The sequence below is a fragment of the Apium graveolens genome, chromosome 7 (assembly GCF_009905375.1).
Source record: "Apium graveolens cultivar Ventura chromosome 7, ASM990537v1, whole genome shotgun sequence".
NCBI lineage: Eukaryota > Viridiplantae > Streptophyta > Magnoliopsida > Apiales > Apiaceae > Apium > Apium graveolens.
The window spans coordinates 65,415,092-65,423,398 of record NC_133653.1 but is presented as its reverse complement, the minus strand read 5'-3'; the positions used below and the strand labels follow the sequence as shown (position 1 = coordinate 65,423,398).

The following is an 8,307-nucleotide window of genomic DNA, read 5'->3' as shown; positions in this document are numbered from 1 at the left end:
GACATGACGCAATATGGGTTATAATTGATCGTCTTACGAAGTCGGCGCATTTCCTTCCAATAAATGAGAAGTCGTCACTGGACAAGTTGGTTCATCTGTATGTGCACGAAATCGTATTAAGGCATGGAGTACCTGTATCAATAGTTTCAGACAGAGATCCCCGATTTAACTCAAGATTCTGGAAGCAATTCCAGGAATGTCTTGGCACGAAGTTGAATATGAGCACGGCATATCACCCGCAGACTGATGGCCAGAGTGAAAGAACAATTCAAACAATTGAAGACATGTTGCGCAGTTGTGCAATCGATTTTGCTGGAAGTTGGGACGACCACCTGCCATTAATTGAATTTTCATATAACAACAGCTATCATTCCAGTATCGGCATGCCACCATATGAAGCTTTGTACGGGCGAAAATGTAGATCACCAACAAGTTGGGATGAAGTAGGAGAAGGAAGAATTCTCGGCTCAGAATTGGTACAACAGTTGCATGACTCAGTCAAGTTAATTCAGAAAAGGTTACTTGCTGCTCAAGATAGACAGAGGAAGTATGCGGATCCCGCGCGTAAGGATGTTCAATTCCAAATTGGCGAAGCTGTGTTGCTAAAAGTGTCACCTAGGAAAGGGTTGATAAGATTTGGCAAGAAAGGAAAGTTAGCACCTAGATACGTAGGTCCTTTTGAGATTTTGAGTCAAGTAGGAAAGGTGGCCTACGAGTTGGCCTTACCACCTCAGTATCAGCATGTGCATAATGTGTTCCATGTGTCGTTGCTTAAGAAGTACAATCCTGACGCTAGCCATGTGATAGAATATGAACCTGTAGAAATTCAGGCAGACCTGTCATTTGTGGAGCAACCGGTTAAAGTACTCGACTGGCAAGTAAAGAGTCTTAGAAATAAATCAGTAAAGTTAGTGAAAGTACTTTGGAGGAACCCTAAGGTCGAAGAGTCAACTTGGGAGTTAGAGTCTGATATGCGTTCCCGGTATCCTTATCTGTTCTCTTAGATTCTGGGGACAGAATCCCTTAAGGGGGAGAGGATGTTACGACCGGCATTTTATGTAATATTATTTGTGAATAATATTAAGTTAAATAAAAATATATTCAATGCTTGTACGTTTGTGTGAGTGAAAATTTCTGCATTTTAAATTTGCTTTGGGTAGTATATGATTTTTCAAAGCAAGAATTTATTTAATTTCTTTATTTTTGATTTATAAGGAATATTCTAAGCTTTGGAAAAATTTTCTTTTAAAAGACATTTTGTACACAAATTTTGAAAATGATTTTATAAAGTCTCTAAAAATCCAAGTTATTTTATGGTATAAATTTTATAATTTTTGAACTTGTACTTTATTATATAAAAATAAATCTTTGGAAATTAGTTGCTTAATAATTATCAAATTACATGAATAACCTTGCATGCAAACTCTCTTCTATTTAACCAAAGGGCAAAGAAGACATTCTCCACCCCACTAACTCACATTTTGCTAGCCAAATTACCTCCTTGACCTTGCATGCAAACTTGCCTAACTTTAGCTAGAGGGTTACTATTGTCATTTCCTAAATCCACTCACATTTAGTCTAGTCAAAGACATAAAAACAAAACTAAAGTGATGATCACTCCATTTTCACTCCACCCTCCCCTTTTCTCCTCCCTCCCTCTCGGCTCAACCCTCACTCTCGGCCATCCCATAGCCGAGGCCCTCCATCCCCTTCATTTCTTCATTCTTTCACCCAAACAATCATCTTATATTCAAGTAATTTTACTCCCTATATGTTATTCTTATATATTTCAAAAGTATAGAGTGAAAAACCTATGTTTTGACCTTGCATGGTGATGTTTTTGTTAAACTCAAAGTGAACCTCCTTGATTCTTGTGAATCTAAGGCTTTCACCATGAGTTATAGTATCATAGGGTCAAGAATGGCTAGACATAAGAGTGTTACACCTATGCGAATGCTGTTTTTACCCTAATCCATTCGGCCATGACTTGATAGGAGCCGAATGGATGGTGTTTTGTTGCCTTGTTAACATTTTTGTGTATTTTGTGATGATAACATGAATTTTGTAGTAAAGTCTTGATAAAATCCTTTTGCATGCTAGTTGATCATTTAGTTGTAATCCATGTTAGGCTTGCATGTTGAATTATGATAAAAATTTATTTGGAAATCATGTTGTTTTGGTTTGAAAAACCCGAAGGCATGCATGCATGTGGAATTCTCTTAGTTTGTTGTGAAATTTTGATCATTTGGAAAGATTTTGTTAGTGAGCCTTAATTTCAGTAGGAATAATGTGATAATATTGATTTATGCTTCTTGTTGCATGGTAATAATTTGTGGTTATCTTTTATAAAAATATATATCTTGTTGTTTCAAAAGCATGAAGATTTGCGATTTGTTAAGAGTAGTCTCTTTTGTTTTGCCATAGTTGCACCTTAGGTAAGGATGATCTCACTAAGGGTATTTTAAGAAAAAGGGAGTTAGTTCAGTAGAATACCAAGTATAGGTCTTGGTTTAAGTATTTAGTTGTTGTTAGTTGGGTTTGTCAAGTCAAAATCTTGGAAAATGAGAAGTTATAGTTTCTGCAGAAAAATCAGTTTAGTACCCTGAGGTTTAGAGTGAGTTTTGACCATGTCATTGATGTGCACTTTGAGGCCCAAGCCACCAGAAGTTAGTATGGGGAGTATATAATAGGTTTTAGGAGTTGGTTGGAGGTTTGCATGTCATTTGGTTAGGTGCACAAGTAGAATAACAAAATCTGTCCAGCAGGGGACAGTTTTGTTGCAACTTAGAAATAGGGAGATTTGGCCATGTCATGGGTAGGCCCTCATTAGGCCCAATTGGGCCTTAGTTAGAGGGTATGTCAGAGAAGTTTTTCCAACCATAGTTCATAGGATATGAGCTAGAACCATGTGTCACAAGTTAATTCAAGTCAGGGCATTTTCTGCCCAGAAAAACAGGGGAACCTTGGACTTTTAGCTTAGGCCCAAGAAGGCCCAAGCCAGGCCTTTGAGCCACATCAAGCTTATGAGATGCCCTTAGGTCAGGAGAGTCTTGTGTAAAAATTTTGAAGAAAAACTTGTAGTTTAAGAGTGTCTAATGCACTCAAGAAACCTTAGTTACCATTCTGAAATTTGCACCAGTAAGCACCTTCACTTATCACATAGTTTTAGGACACTTAGAAGTGAGTATTAGGTCGACCACCATAGTTGTAAGATAGTATAAGGTCAGTAGAGCAAAAGGCACAAGTGAGGGTCAATAGGTTTTGGATAATTTAGGAAAGGCACATTGAGTTAGGAAGCCCAAATTCGAAGACTTCGTTTAGTTAGCGACCAAGTAATTTAAGTGGTGAGTCGAGATCATCCGAGCCTAGTGTGGCGTTATGGTGTATGTGATGTTATTTGGTATTAATATACGATATGTGATTATGTGGCTACGTGTGTACATTTAAAAATATAAATGTTGGATATGAATTAAGTGTGTATAGGCCTAAGTGCCATCCATGTTTAATTTCGGGTTGTAAATAGGTTAAGATGGAAAGAATATATTATAATGAGGATTATTATTATTTATGTAGGATCTCGAGACGAGGGAAAACTTGCCTTAAAAGTCGAGTGAAGCTCCAGTTGTTGCTCCTACCAGTCAGACCAGACCAGTCTATCTCAAGGCAAGTGATTCAACTTGACCTTCGTATTTGCTGTAAACAGTTCATATATATATATCGATGCAATTATCCTGAGTCATTTTGATGTATTTAAATCAAGCGTATCTTTTGTTTATCTTTGAGTTACATAGAGATGCCATGAACCCTCGAGTACATATTGCAAGTAGTTCAAAAGTCTTTCATGATAGTTTAATGCCATGATAAATTAGAGATGCGTTATAATATCTTATTGATCCTTTTGTTTATCATGCTATTGATCCCTGAGAAATCTTGATGTTGCACCCTGATGCTTTGATTCAACTCTTGAAATAACCTCGATAGAAACTTTATCTTGATACCTAAAAGCCAATCATTTCTTAAATACATTCATGATTGTTTGATAACCCTATCCTTACCCTAAAGCTTGATACCCTGTTATATACTGAGCTGATGATCGCTTTCTTTATATTTTAACACCTTTATCCTATTGGAACCAGTGATGCCTATCTTTTGATGTTCTAATACCTATATCTTGTCTACAACCGTTGCTTTAAGCCTAGTTTGGCATTACTCTTTCATCTTATCCAATAGCCTGGCTTAATTTCCTTGTCTAAGTTCTTGTTTATGGAAACCTCTCAATTACCCTAATATAGTAAAGTCTAGTAGATCATGGCCCTGAGATTTAGTGTCATATTTCCAGTGTTTCAAGTTGATCTATAATCCCTTGATAAAAATAATTACAGTCGAAAGAGATTTTGTCATAAATCGGCATCAGTTTTTAAAATGATTAAAACGTGGATTTTTCAGTCCCAAAGGGGGACAAATGTTTTCTTGAATGGTGGATCTGGACTGAGACGCGAGTCCTTTCCACACTTATATTAGGCTTAAAAGTTGCCTAGGGATTCCCAATAATGTTTTAGAACCCAGCGAGGTTCGGGGTTACTTCGCGGCTGATCACCGGCTGTAATCCGTAGCGTCATAAAATGATTTTGATTAAGAATGATTTTAAAATTGTTTTGATGCAAGCATAATGATGCCAACTCACATAAGTTTTATCTCTCGATTATCATTGATTATGTCATTCCATTGTCATTCCTAAAGGTATATCTCGATTTATGCTTTGCGTTGTATTGTTAGCACTTGTTGAGCTTTTGGCTCACTTCTTGCTTTACCCTGATATTACAGCTAGCAGCCATGGTTAGATTCAAGCAGACTGCCCGTAAGACCTGTGATGCTGATGCTTATGTTCGAGCTCAGGTAGAATAAGTAATAATAGTTGTGTGAGGACTCGGTATTTGTAATCAGATGTAATAGTTGGTAGTGTTGGGCTGTTCCAAACCCTAAACTGTAAGATCTTGGATTTTGGTTGTGTAATACTCATTAAAATGATGTAATAGCTATAATTATTTTGCTATTTAAGTTGGGGGTGTGACACAGTGTGACCATAGTCGGAAAATTTTATTCCCTAACTACTACTTACTTTTGAATTTATGGAACAAAGTTTCGACTACCGATTATGCTATAAGTTACCTATCATTGAAATCAGAAGCTGCTATTTCAGTTCATCGGACTTTTAGATTAAAAACATCATGTTGACTAACAACAACCACTGTAATTAAAAAACAACCATTGTCATAAACAATGTCGAGCTTTATAATAAAACATCATATGTAACAAGTATGATGAAATTTACATTAAAAACATATATTTATCTAAAATATAAAATATCATAATCAAAAAATTTACTTCTCCAACTACCGCCTCTATCCTAATTTTTTAAACTGATTCCAATGTAACCATAGTCATAACTTTTTTTCCGCAACCATTACAAACTTCCTAATTTGTTAACTAAAGTCAGGACCTCTGTTTCCTCTATAAATTTCCTACCATTGAAATGAGAAACTACAACTTAAGTTCATGAAATATTTGAGATAAAAAAAAAATCATGTCAACTGACAACAACTACTGTCTTAAAAAATTTCATTTTACATTGATTGCATAATAAAACATTATCTATTACATCTCCCTCGTACTCACTTCCAATTTCTTATAACGTCACTATAGAACTTACTTCTTCAACTACCATCTCCCTCCCAATTTCTTAAATTGACGTGACCATATTCATTAAATATTATCTCCAACCACTACTAACTTTCTAATTTATTAAATAAAGTCATGACTACCGATTCTTCTATAAATTACCTACCATTTAATTGAGAAGCTACAACTTTAATTCATCAAACTATCATGTCAATTAACAACAACCAGTGCCTTACACAATTTAATTTTAGGCCGACTGTATGGACATCCGATGAAATACATATCATGGATCGAGAACTTGAAGAGTGAGTTACTATTTTTCTTAATATACTTGTATTTATTATATTACTTTCAAATTTGAACTGCACGTTTCTTTATCTGAAGATTTTCATGATTTTGTTATTTACGTTTTATATATAGTTTAGATCCTTTGTTATTTTGCGGTGTCTGATAAGTTTATTTTAATTTTTTAATAACGCTTATAATCATAATATAATATATCTCATGTCTATGAACTTCACATTTGTATACTAAAATCTCGAAAATTGATCTTGCAGGTGCAATGCTTTACCATTTGTGAAGATTTGCAAAAAGATTGCAGTATTGTTACCTAACAAATCATCACGTGATGTTGCCGCGCGTGTAAAATGGTTGATGGTATGTTATACTTGAAGTTAACTTACATTATATCTCTATGAAATGATATTATTTCTTTTCTTAGACTTCTTTATAGTTATTAATTTTCACGTGATATTTTTTTAACTTGAATCCACATTATTTGACCTTGATAATTTTTCATGTACTTTAGAAATTATACAAAAGATTGTATATGTGTCAATCCTAGTAGTGAGTTATTAATATAGAGTTTTTTATTTAATATTTTCTATAAATATGTCGCGCAATGTGCAAGGATTTGCAGCTCAAGCAACATATATTACGTGATAAAATCCCATTATAGACACATGCACATCATCGTTTTCTTTTAATTTTCTAAATTATATTTTTAAAATAAATAAAGGAAATACATTTGAAATCAAAGTCTCTTCGCCGATATACATTAAATATTTTACCTAATTCTTATTGATGATTGCGCATTGCGTGATTAAGGTTATTCATTTATTCAATAAAATTATATATATTAATTTAAATTTGGTTACATTATTACCTCAAACATGATCAGTGTACGCTCTAAGATCTATTTATTTTAATAATAAATTCCAAAATGAAAATTCAAGCTTCACTTCTAATAAGTTATTGAAATACAGTAGCTAGGAAATTTGATTGATGGTAAACAAACCCATTTTAGAGGCGAATATCCAGATTAAATAATTCTTAATTCCCACATTTTTTATATGTAGAAACAAAGAACATTAGACAATGTTTGTGAAGAATTTTTTACCCGTGGAAGAATTGCATAATTTTACTTCTTATATTTCAGATCATCCGGGTGAAACAGATCTTCTGGCTATTCTATAAGTTTTTTTAGAACATCATATTTGATTTTTACTTGTAATTTTCATATTAAGATGGAATAATAAATTCTTAATCAAAGGTCTTGATCAAAAAATATAATATTAAAAAAATGGTACAAAATTAGGTCGTTAATGTTAAAGGGTGTTTCTAAAAACTTATGAAAAATGACATGTGCAATAAAATTTATTTTAAAATGGTTACTTATCCTGATTCTTATTTTATACCAGGAAAGGGTTTAATGCTCGAGCCGGTGAGCGTATGATTGGCTGATTCGAGTGATAAAGTTGGTGCCAGTATTTCTAAATTACTATATTTATGTTAAATAATGGAAGCTAATTAAATAATTATGCATCTACTGCATTTGTGTGGAGATTGTAATCTATGAGATTTTTATATTTGTAAGGTTTCTAGTATGGCAAATTGTGTGGCATGTGGACATGCCTTTGGTTATTTACTATAAAGTGTTGTTATCTTGTACTCCATGTTACTCCGGCACCGATAAATAATTTTGGAGTTTATTTTTGTTATATGAACGTCGATGTCGCATTTACTTTATGTAAAATTTTATTCCCCAACCACTACTAACTTCCTAATTTATTAAAAAATGTCCAGACAACTAATTTTGCAATAAAATTGCATACTATTGAAATAAGAAGCTACAGCTTCAGTTCACCAAACTTTTGAGTTTAAAAAGATCATGTAAACTAATAACAACCACTGCCATAAACAATTTTATTTTGGGTCAGTTGTATAATAAAATGTCATCTATAACCACTATGATGGAATTTACATAAAAGAAAATGTAAATGTAAAATATCAAATATTATAGTCAACATATCTACTTCTCCAACTACCATGTCCCTCATAATTTCATAAATTGATTTCAATGTGACCATATTTAGAAATTTTATTCCCCAACTACCACTAACTTTCTAATTTATTAAATAAAGTCTTGACCACTGATTTCACTATCAATTCCCTACCATTGAAATGTGAAGCTGCAACTTAAGTTTATTAAACATTTGAGATTAAAAAGATCATGTCAACTGACAACAAACACTGCCTTAAACAATTTCATTTTAGACTGGTTGTATAATAGAACGTGACATATATAAAGTAAGATGGAAGTTACGTACAAACATATATAAATCCAAA

General features: G+C 33.4%; 1 long non-coding RNA gene across 1 annotated transcript; it reads left to right on the top strand.

The window, feature by feature from the left end:
• The first annotated feature begins 5,854 nt into the window (after positions 1-5,854).
• LOC141675199 (uncharacterized) lies at positions 5,855-7,679 on the top strand. The gene is made up of 3 exons (XR_012555935.1): positions 5,855-5,984; positions 6,237-6,336; positions 7,380-7,679. It is a non-coding gene; the product is annotated as an uncharacterized LOC141675199 (long non-coding RNA).
• The last annotated feature ends 628 nt before the right edge of the window (positions 7,680-8,307 follow it).